Below are 10,211 nucleotides of genomic sequence, written 5' to 3' on the forward strand. Positions count from 1 at the left end.
TCAGACCTGACAGAGTCCTCATGCCAAGAGGCATCTTGGAGCTGTGCCTGTACCTCTTAGTCAATTCTGATGTAGCCTGTAGATCCCTCTGTTCCTATTGCCCCAAAATACTTTGCATGTTGCTTCATCCTTGTACATTTTGCTTTTTCTTCATCATTCACAGACAACTCTTAGGCCTGTGACCAACTGCTATATTTTTATCAAGTTTTGTAATAGATCAAAATAATTTCTATTATCTCTAAGCAATCTCTAACCTTGCCTTTCTGTTCAGTCCATCATATCATCAAGTTCTTTGTATATAGTATATAAATTCTGTGCTCATCAATCTTCTCATCTTTGGTCATTTCTTGTTCAAGATCTTGGATTTGAGAAGTCAGCAGCCCTACTGTCTCCTACACATCACAACTTTGTAGATCTTGATTGCATCCCTCTCTATCTGCAGCCATATCTCCAGGTTAGGCACAGGTAGGTGAGCAGAAAACATCTCTGAAAACCTGTAGCCCCTCCAACTTTAATGAGGGAGTTTAGAATACTTACAGTGCTCTCACATTTCAACCTCCTCCAAGCAAGAGAAGCTGTAATTTCTTCTCCCTCCCTGGCATTAGGGCAGTCAAGAACATGCCCAGGTGAGTTGTCACCTTAGATATTGGAGACTCTCTGATATCTATTTGTAAAGATTCCCTGGCACAGTACTAGAAAAAGAGAAGCATTGTCCTCAAAGTGGCCTGAGCTCCCCAGCTCCCTTTCTCTGACTAAAATCTCATTCATAAGAGGTTCTTCCCTCAGTTTTAACCCAGCTCCTCTTTCAAATTCAGCACAGCCAAGGGAATCTGCCAGGCCACCTCAGTCAATGCCACCTTCCTTCTCCGCCAACACCAGTGGGTTTCCTCTGCCATAACCCTGCTCACTAAGTCGTGACTGCAGGGGGAGAGCACCCAGGCTGAGCAGAGGGGCTGTGAGAGAGGAAGGCCTCATTTCAAACACAGAGAGCTGGTGGGAATTCAGCAGATGTGGAAAGAAAAATCTGCAGAGACAAGCATGAGGTGACAGGATTCCAATTTCAATCAAATAATGTGGAAGTCTCCCTGGCAAGGGAAGGTTTCATCTTCCATCTCCTTGATTGCCTTGTCTTGAAGAGATGATGACTGATGCCAAGTGCCATCACAGCAATGATCTGGAGTATTCTTCATTTAAGATCCCATATGACTCCCTGCCCTCAACAAATGGATTTTTTTTCACAAAGGGAATCCATCCCTTATAACCCAAATGTCCATAAGAAAAGACTAAAACTCAATTAAAGTCATAAAATTCATTAGTTCTCTACCACATTCCATTCTGTTTCTGTCCAGAGACAGACTTTAGGATCAGTCCTTCAGTTCCCCATTATCAAAGCAGGATGGCTCAGGAAATTTGGAACATTATAAACATCTCCATATCCAGCATATTGTAATATTCATTTGGCCCTAGAATTTCATCTTGGCAGAAGCACCAAAGTTATCACAGATGGATATGAGGTTTTTATCTTTATAAATATTACAGAGCCATTAATTAAACAGGGGAAATTAACTGTGCCAGGCAGCACTGCAGAGGGACAGGAAAGCACAGTCACCATTGGCCAGCACCTCAGACTGAAGGTGGGATGAGTGCTCACAACATCAAACTGACAGCAGAGATACTCTGGCATCAACATTACTGCAGGTTTTAGAAGATATTTCAACAAGAAAAAATAATTTATAGACATTACTGGTGTTCAGAAGCAATGTTCCAGATAAAGTGAAGGATTTTCAACCTTTTGAAACAAACCATGGTATTTTGGTTAAAGGACAAAAGCTGTCCTCTCTAAGATGATTTCCTCACATTATCAACCCCCAAAGACAACAAATTGGGCAATTCCTGCACCTGCACTCTTTCCTTCTTGCCCTGTGCTGGGATTTAGTCATGCAAAGTCCTTCCAGTTCCCTGTGTTCTCTTCACCCCCTGCTTACCACACAGATTTAGTCAAAAGGTTGAAACACACCTGAAACACACTTGAAACAAAAACTCCAAGACGAAACCTGCTGCTGAAGAGAGGAGGATCTTTTTCTTTAAATTTAATATAACTGGTGCCTGAAATGTCTAGGTTGCTCTAAAATAATCACAAACCCCAAAGTGACTTACTCTCAGTGCCTCAGCATCTAACATCAAAGAGTAGGAAATGTGTGAGTTTTCAGCAAGTGGAGGTTTCTGCATGAATACATCATGAGAGGAATATTTTTATAAACAAATCATCTCTGAAATGTTCTCCAGAACTAGTTTTAATTCTGCTTGTCATAAATGAATCTAAAACCAAAATGCTTCAGTATCCCCAAATTCTGCACCAATTTTTGGGGAAAACACAGGTCTGTCAAGAAGGTCATGTCTTTGAACCTTTTAGAAAAATTGCCAAAGCTCCCCCACTACATTTCTCCTTTTTTTTTCTTTTTTGGTTATGTACAGACCTTTGCAGATTCAATACAGCCAGATTGCAAAGGCTGCTCTTAGGTTTATTATTCCCTGATCCTCTTTAAACAAGGGCCCTAAATTCATCCCTGCTATAAAAGCTCTGCTGTCACTCAACTGAGATGCAGGACACCTATTTTGAGAATCCTGTGAGACACTGACATGCAAACCTCTCAGTTGGAATAATCCCATGTCCAGGACACCAGACAGCTCATGGTCCCAACAGAGTGTCCAGTGAGACCCTCTTCCATCCAAACATCTTTATCTGCACCTCCCTCTGTATCACCTACTGGCAGAACCTAGGGGACTGGCTTCAGTGAAAAATGCAGGTGGACTTTAGGATGGAGATAGTTCATCAGCTAGGAAATTTGAGAGGCTTTATGTGTCAACTCAGGGGCAGGAATTTATAATTGACATCCCACAACTCCTGCAACAACAAGCACAGGGCAGAAAGAGCAGCATTCAGGTAGGAGCTCACGTAGGAGCACATGGAAAGTATCAGATCAAGCTGGAAATCACAAGGGATAAAAGATAGAGGGTGGGCAATGGATCTGCCTGTGAGTGAGAGCTGGACTGCCCAGGCACTCACATCGATCTGCCTGATTCCCAGCCTCTCACTTAACAGTAATTAATTTGCTTTGATGAGCACTGACCCCTGGAAAAGCTTCCCTACAAACCAAATGAGCTCCACTGGTTTTTTTTTTCCTGTCTCTTTTCGCTCCCTCCTTTTGCTTTTCTACCCCTTTAAGCTCTGTTTCTTTTGCATCTGCACGGATTGCCCAGAACAGGACCAAAGAGAGAAAAGCATCATTGCTTACCAGACCTAGGAAATATCTCACCACATCCATTCACCAGCCATTTCCCCTCTGCCTTGCCCGCCGAGCTGCTCCTGAAAGGTTTGCCCCCTTCCGCTGGGATGCCACAAGCCGGAGATTAGAAGTAAATGCTCTGCAAGCCAAGCCGATCATCCCGCTGCGAGCACACCCAGGTACTGAGGCAGGAGCGATGGAAAAGTCCCTCAGCCAGCAGAAAACACCAGCGCAGGCACACACACACCCCCAGGCACGGAGCAATGGGAGGGAGGGAGGAGGAGAGCAGATGGGAGGGGGTGGCTTGGGGAAACCAGGCAGCGGGCGATGCTAACGTGACAGATGTGTTGGCTTTAAGTTAAACAGGAAATTGAGGATGTTCGACGACGCAGGAGGAAAGGCATTAGCTCACATTAAAGGCAAAGACTTTCCATGGTCTTTCCCTTCTTTGCTTTCTCTCTTTCACCCAGGCTTTCTCCAGTGATTTCGAGCTCTGCCTTTCCAGGCAGAAACCAGCCACAGTTTATACTGACTCTGCCTGTGTGTCTGGGCAAGGCAGGAGCTGACACAGAATTCCCCATCCTAGCAGTGAGTTGGGAGACTGTTCTTTCATTCCCTCTTCAATTCAGGCTCCCCTGACATTATTTAAACAGCATCCTCTAAATGATACGGGTAAAAGAGAGAACGCTGAACAGGAGAACAAGGCTTTCAATTTGTCCCAGTTCTGGGCAGGGGAAAACACAGGGTCAAAATCCTGATTTAGCTTATGTAGGATAAGCAGCAGAGAGTGGAATAAATTGATTTAAATGCAGGGGAAATAAAGTGTCTTGGTGCACTCAGCTTCCCTATGAATAAACCAAATTTTTCCACAGTCCAGACAAGGGTGAACAGGCTGGGTCTGGGGGATAAGAGCCGTACTGTGAGGGTCCACAGGTCCAGGGGGATGTAATTCTAGGGCAAGGTGGCTACATGTATAGGCAGCAGTAAAATGTGAAGAGAAATGGGGGGAAAAAAAGCCCACTGATTTTTTAGTTACAGCCTGGAAAACCGAGTGAAGGAAGGCAAACCACTCTGGCTTAGAGCTAGACCCCAGCTGTAGAGATTAGTGCAGGAAGAGAGTGGCCCCACCACAAACCCATGACAGAAAAATCAGCTAGGACACAAGGACTTTGTTCCTGTTTCATGAGCTGGTCCTCCCTGCTGGCTTTTTCCACTCCCTTGGGCACAAGGAGGAAGAGCCCCCTTGTCATCTCTGCAGAGCTGAGCCTTTTTCTTTCATCTTCCCACAAAACTTTGTCCCTAGACTCACATGTAGAGGGTCAAGAATATCTCTTCTGCGGCATGAATGGACCCTCAGGGTGAGATTAGTGACAGGACTCCTTTTTTTTCTAGCAGCTGTGCATTGGGTAGAGAACAGAAATCTGCTATGGGCACTTGCTCCACAATGGAGGGAAACATTCAGGTTTTGGTGCAATCTAGCCTGCCTCCCTGTTTGCATGCCATTCTTCCCCACCCCCTCACTGTCCCTGGGCTGTGCTGTTGGCCTCCCTTCAACATTTTAATGGAGTATTGACAGTGATCCATTCGCACTCCACACAGATGAACCTGACTTGCATCCCCAGATTCCCATTTGCTGAGCCAGCCCAAGCAGGAGGGTTTGGAGCATCTCCTCGGATGGATCAGCTGCCCTTCCAAAAGCATCCCTTTTTCTGGTTAGAGGAACAGCTTGGAAAAGTCTAGCAAGGATATTACACTTTGGAAAACTGCTGCCTCGGGGCTCTTGTCCCTCCTCCTACCTGCTGCCATGCTCCCTGTCTCTGCAATTATTTATAAAGCTCCATGTTCCTTCCCAGTTGGGATGTTCCCTTTCGCCTTGCACGTCACTCCTGTGTCACTCTGTGTCTGGGCCCCTGGTGACCTCTTGGAGTGCTTGGCAAGGCTGGCAGCAGCCAAATGAGTCATCAGCAACCTGCTGGCATCTCCCTCCCTCCAGCCATGGCCCCCCTGGCTCCCACCGAGCCTGGCTGCAGCCGGGGAGGCCTGGGGGAGTTTAAAGCTGTCTAATCCCCTGGATAATTCATGAAAAGAGGATTACCCATTCTGTGCAGAGCCCTTAACCTAAATAGAAACCAGCCTTCCCCTTGAATTGCAGCTCCTGTGGCATGGAGGTGTTTTCCCTGCACTGCTTCCCCATCCCATCTTAGGGGTTAACTCTGCTCTTGCTCAAATCTGGGACAACCTGGTTCTAACCCATGGAGCTACAGTGAAATAAAACCAGGGTTTGTAAAGCAGGGGTGAGACTGTGTTCTGTGAACAGCAGCAGGAGCAATGCAGACTCATCCCCAGAAGCACATTCCCTCCCTAATAAATGGAAACTCCTCTGTGGGATCCTGCCCCAGGACCCAGGCTCTGGCTCACCAGGGCCTGGGTTATCCCTGCAGCCAGAGGGTGCAGCCAGAGAGATGGTGAAAAGGGAATAGTTAGCATGTTACCTTTCCTGCATTCAGAGATGGAGGGATAAACTGATGTAGGAGAGATTCCTGATGGATTCAGCAGCTTCCTGGGAGACAACAGCAAGCCTCACCTCTCTCCTCATTTTCTCTATCCTCATTTTCCTGAGTGTGTCTCCTCACCTGCCTCTTGTTTTCCTCTTCTATTCCCCAGGTCTGACATAGCCACCACAGGCTCCCCTTTCCTACAATGCCTTTTTTTTTTTTTTCTTTTTTGGCAGTTAAAGTCCTTATGGGACTTTAGTCACCGTAACATTAAAGCATTCATTAGCACAGGAGTAATTCCATAATCTCTTCAGAAGAGAACAATTTCAGAGGTTCAGCTGGAAAATCAATTTGCCAGCTTGACGATGCAGGAAGAGGATTTTCAAAGCTGGCTTTGGCTTCCCCAGCAGGACTGTCATCAACTGTGGGACTTGGTGGCCAGGAAGAGGCCACCCACAGCAGCTCTGAGGACCTGGGGCTGTCATTTGGCTCAGGCAAGGAAGGAAGCTGTGGCAGTTGCAGGATGAGCCTCAAAACCAGACCTGTCTCACCAGGTTTTGCCCAACAGTGTGCAGTGCAGGTGGGACAGCATCACCATGGGTCATGGGTAATTTTCCTGCCTTTTTCATCTCTCATACTTCATTTCACCAAAGCAGTGCTCCCAGCTCAGAGCATGAAAGGGATGCATCTTAAGCATCCTGCCTTTTCCCTGCAGTTACAGGCTAAACTAGACTCTTGCACCTCCTGTACCAAGTACCTGCCTATGTGCTCTTCCTCTCCTCATGGAATTTTTCACACTTTGACTGTGCTGTCAGAAGCTGGGTTCAACACCCTGCCTGCAGGCACATAGCCAGATTGGCAGAAATCATCTGCAGGTGCAAGGCTGACTTTAGGGAAGCATCCAGCTCTGTGCTTGCAGGTTGGGGGCTGCCTCAGAACCTGAGTGGGCTTCCACCTCCAGCTCAGCTCAGGTCCTTCAATCAGAAGTTCTCAGGTACCAGAGACTTTCATCTAAAGATGTTCCAGAACTCAAACTGGTGCTTCATGGGACAGACCTCTCAGAATCTGGCAAGCTGAAGTGGAAGGCTGTCTCCTGTCAGCTGCTTTCTGGTCCTGGCTTTGATGCTCCCAAAGGGTTCCCCAGCACTCACATTACACAACTGCAAAGTTGTGTTAGGAAAACCCAAGGTGTCCTTGCAGATCTGATCTCCAGCTGAGTCCATCTGACAGTGCTGGACATGCTTTTGACAGCAGAGCCATGAGGAGGAGAAGCAACAACAGGACTCATTTAGGACCTCTTGGAACTCTTGAGACCCAGGGCCCCAGTGTGGGTGCTTCTACCTGTGATGGCTCTCTTACAGTGAAGGGAGAATCCCCCTCCTCTTTCTGATGGAAGAGGGCTTTTCTATTTTCTATTTCATGGATCAGAAGAAGCCATGGATGCTGCCTCTGCTCCCACTCCTTCCTCCAGGCTGTCCTCTATGAGTCTGACCATAGACATCCCACTGCATGAAGTGTTTTAGGGCCCCATGTCATTTAGGGCAGATGCACTAAGGTGTATTCCCAAATGAGCAGCAGATGTTGGGCTCAGTGTCTGGGATGATGAGTGCAGAGCTGTTGTATGTTCAGTATCTGGCTAAGTAAACCAGAGAATTAACCCATTTCCTCTCCCTTCCCCCAAGTGATAACACCAGGGACACAGAGGAGACATGAAACAGCAGTTTTTATGCCATGTCAGACACTTGACTCTCTCTCAGCCTACCAGAAACTTCTACTCTGACTCTTCATGGCAGGAGTCCCCCATAAGCTCTAGTGGGTACTTACAAGTTTCCAGCCTGAACACAGTCAGGGGTCCCCCTCAGCACACATGGAGCACTGCATGCTCCTCCCCTGAACATTATCACCATCAAGCTGTTACTCTTTTCCTTTTTTTTCTCAAGATGAGGTCATCCCTGACAAGTAATATCCTTGCAGGGCCACTTTTTGCCCATTATTTTAATGGGATCTTGGTATCACAGATCATATTGCTGCAGTTTGACACCTAATAAAATTTTCCCTTGAACAACACTTGTCCTCCAAAAGAAAAATAATCCCTGCAGAGATGTGTGCCCGGATGTGTTACAGGATGTGCTGTGGGCATGCACACATGCACGGGAACTTGTCACCACAGCACCTGCATCCCGCCACAGCCACTGTGCAGGGAGCCAGCCCTACCAGCTCCCAGTCACAGCTTTCTCTCAGTGGCTTCATTTAACCCTTCCCAAGAGGGGACACTAACTGAAGTTTTTATCTTTAGCTGCATTTGGGCTCTCGTGGAGCGGACGGTGAAGGGAGGACAGTAGCAGTGGGTGCGGGACAGCTCGGTTGGTGCGCACGGGCGCGGCACACTCACAGCCCGGGGTGCCACCACCGCCACAGCCCCGCACGGCTCCATGGGGACACCGCAGCCCCCGTCCCCGAGCAAACAGCTTCTCCCTGTCCCTGCCAGTCCACCCCGGACGGAACACACCAGGAGCACTCCGGTGCAAACTGCTCAAGTTCAAACTCTACAGCGCAGCAGCTGCGGGGCTCCCGGCAGAGAGAGAAGGCAGCACAACGGGGCTAATTTGAACCGTCCCCAGCTGCCCCGACCCCTCCGAGCCCAACACACTGACCCAGCCCCTACAGCTCCCACCGATCCCAGGGCACTGACCCAGCCCCTACAGCTCCCACCGATCCCATGGCACTGACCCAGTCCCTACAGCTCCCACCGATCCCATCGCACTGACCCAGCCCCTGCAGCTCCCACCGATCCATCCCAACTCAGCCCCTGCAGCTCCCACAGATCCATCCCAACTCAGCCCCTGCAGCTCCCACCGATCCATCCCAACTCAGCCCCTGCAGCTCCCACAGATCCATCCCAACTCAGCCACCTACTCCGCGCCCTTGCGCATCTTCTTTTTCAGCGGCGCCTTTTGTTTCAGTTTCTTTTCCCTGCCCGGCACCGAGTCCCCCGTGCTGCTAGCTGCCCCCGTGTTCCGTGGGGCAGAGGGAGCGCCTGGCCCTTACCTGGTGCGGCCCCGGGCCGGTGCGGGGTGCGGGCGCTGCGGGGCGCGGCGGCCGGCGCGGTGCGGCGCAGCGCGGCTCTGCGCTCGCATCTCCTCTAGCACTGATGCAGTCCTGCCAGGCGCCGCATGCCAATGATGCAGCCCCGGGGATCCCAGCCCAGGAGCCCCAGCGTTTGGAGGGAGCCCAGCGTGCCCTACCTGCTTCCCTGCGGTCCCCAGCCCGGCTGCGGAGCGAGCGGAGGCAGCCGAGGAGCGGCGGAGAGAGCGAAGAGCTGCACAGCAGGCAGGGAGAGAGAGGCAACGCTTGTGTAATTTCATCACGGTAATAAAATCCAACCCAGAGTCTAAGTGTTGCAACTCTCTAGCAGAGTTCTTCATTACATGAGGGATTTGATTTTTTTTTTTTTTTTTTTTTTTGTAATTGCTGACGCACAGAAATGTTTCTAGTTGGAAGCAGAGGGGAATCCCAGCATGACTGGGCATCCTTCATCTCTCCACTTCATATATTATTAGACCATTGCTAAGTTTGAGACCCCTCTCCCAGGGATGGCTAGGGAAGGGGCATGTTTCAGATGAAAATTCTAGGAAAAATTGTTTTTTTACAATTATTAGACCATTGCTAAGTTTGAGACCCCATCTCCCAGGGATGGCTAGGGAAGGGGCATGTTTCAGATGAAAATTCTAGGAAAAGCCTGTTCTGTTTAAAATTCCCCTGTGTTTATAATTTGCGAGCTCATTGCCAGAAGAGTAGCAGGAAATATCCAACTGTCCATGCAATTTGGTGCTGGAAAGAGACCATGTGGACACAGCAGCATGGAACACAGCCTGCCCTGGAAATCCATCCCCACCAATCTGTGTTATTAAAAGAGATAAGCAGTAACATGAGGAGGTGTCTTACTGAGGAGCAAAGCATGCAGCTCCTAAGAAAACCTTCCCAGTGTACATGGGGGGCATGTCCACACCCAGCAACATCTCTCCATGCAGAGGTGCCTAAATCAGTCCAGATGATGAGAGCAACATTTTCACTGACAGATTTTCATTGCTGCTTCTCCCAACCTAAAACTGAAGAGCAGCATGGATCCACAGGCTTTTCAGAAACACAATAGAGGCAGATTTACAGGGCAGCATGAATTTCTTGTACTTGAGCAGAGAAATGGAAGTGAAACCCCAGCCAGCCACCCTGCCTCTGTCAGCAGGTGACATCTGGAAAGCCACTTTCCCACTCTGTACCTCAGTTTCCCCACCTGTAAGACAGCACTGGCACTACTGGCCCCTCCAGGCTGTATAACCACTAGAGACTGTCACTCCTTCACCTGTTTCCACGGTTCCACCAGACACATATTCCACCTTTTCTCCCTGGCCTGTGTGCTACTGCACCCTCC

The 10,211-nt window shown here is 48.9% G+C and overlaps 1 protein-coding gene across 1 annotated transcript in view; it reads right to left on the reverse strand.

Annotated features, from left to right (window-relative positions):
* Window positions 1-9,176, reverse strand: part of SV2B (synaptic vesicle glycoprotein 2B) — a 63,520-nt gene extending 54,344 nt beyond the window's left edge. The window contains exon 1 of the mRNA XM_018913942.3: window positions 9,028-9,176. The gene's annotated coding sequence lies outside the window, so the exon portion shown is untranslated. The remainder of the gene's footprint in view (window positions 1-9,027) is intronic.
* Between the last annotated feature and the right edge of the window lie 1,035 nt (window positions 9,177-10,211).

The sequence above is a fragment of the Serinus canaria genome, chromosome 10, assembly GCF_022539315.1.
Source record: "Serinus canaria isolate serCan28SL12 chromosome 10, serCan2020, whole genome shotgun sequence".
NCBI lineage: Eukaryota > Metazoa > Chordata > Aves > Passeriformes > Fringillidae > Serinus > Serinus canaria.